Source organism: Sander lucioperca, chromosome 19 (assembly GCF_008315115.2).
Source record: "Sander lucioperca isolate FBNREF2018 chromosome 19, SLUC_FBN_1.2, whole genome shotgun sequence".
Classification (NCBI taxonomy): Eukaryota; Metazoa; Chordata; class Actinopteri; order Perciformes; family Percidae; genus Sander; species Sander lucioperca.
The window spans coordinates 1,749,198-1,750,392 of NC_050191.1; the positions used below are offsets into that span (position 1 = coordinate 1,749,198).

Here is a 1,195-nt window from a genome sequence, read left to right on the forward strand (position 1 = left end):
TTTAGAGAAGCATGACTAAACCTATATACACTAATATTAGTAGGGATAGTGTTCCACTGGGCTGAATATATAAGGGGTGATTGAGCTAATATATAAACAAACAAATATTCAAAGCTCAAAAGTTTAAAAAAAATTCCAATTTTTTTTTATATCTAGCTGTTATTTTAAAGCACTGCACTACCTCTGTGATGTGTTATTACACAATAACATCAAGAAGTCTCTCAGAGCAAGAACCGTCCCACCTTTGCAGTCTTGAGATTGAGAAACACCGCCCACACCTCATTCGTGTAAAAGAGGAAATGATTTGGTTTCATGTTTCCTGTTAGTACATCTAGAGGAACCAGGCAGCAGCTCTCAGCAGATTCTAACTTTGGAGCAACGATGAAGATGTATTCATCTGTCACGTTCGCCCGAGTCGGCACCTTTGTCACAATCATTGTGGTTTTTATCTACAAGGTTGTGCTTGACAGGGATTACAAGTGCGATTGTGATGGTAGCGGTTATCACTGTGTTTTGTACATGGTTATACCATTTACAGTTTTATTTGTGTTACAACTCTGGACGATCAAGAAATGCCGACGTAAAAGTGAGGGATGTGATAAGACTTGTATTAAGTACATGTGGAAACCGCTTCTCAAGGCATTTGTAGTTGGTCTGCTCTGGGTTACCTCTTTGTTAATTGATGGAGACTGGGCTGTTTGCTATTTCCACAAAGACTTAGCCTGCAAAGACAAAAACAACTTCAACTCTACGGAACAGGAGACCTTCTCCAATGTGAAATCAATTTCAGAGGTGAGTGTTTCTTGTTTTGTTCACATCATGTCAGTCTGTTATTCTGTTTTTTACTGTGGTCTTTCATCAGTGTATTATCTGCACACAGTATCTGTACGATGGTTATTCATCCTGGACTCATGAGTTACTTTTCTGTGATGATCCTCTTAACATGAGTTTAAGAGTAACTTTGTTTTTGTTTTTAAATTGGATTCTACGTCTCCATGTTTCTGTGTCTGAGTATCTGATGAACAACAATATGTGAAACTGGTCCAGTATTAAACCAGAACCCAGCTGTAATGTAACCCTACAGGACTAATGTTCAGCAGCAGTTAAGAGTCACTAAAAGTTCTGTTGCTGCTGACAGACTCAGATTATTATTCTAAGAGTCTGACAACATTATGGGATGGATCTCTACAGAGAT

The 1,195-nt window shown here is 38.3% G+C and overlaps 1 long non-coding RNA gene across 2 annotated transcripts in view; it reads left to right on the plus strand.

Annotated features, from left to right (window-relative positions):
- Positions 1-215: 215 nt before the first annotated feature.
- Positions 216-1,195, plus strand: part of LOC116062360 — a 5,243-nt gene continuing 4,263 nt past the window's right edge. Inside the window, exon 1 of one of the 2 annotated variants that reach the window (XR_004107935.2) lies at positions 216-792. This is a non-coding gene — a long non-coding RNA (uncharacterized LOC116062360). The remainder of the gene's footprint in view (positions 793-1,195) is intronic. The other variant, XR_004107934.2, reaches the window with a different exon arrangement.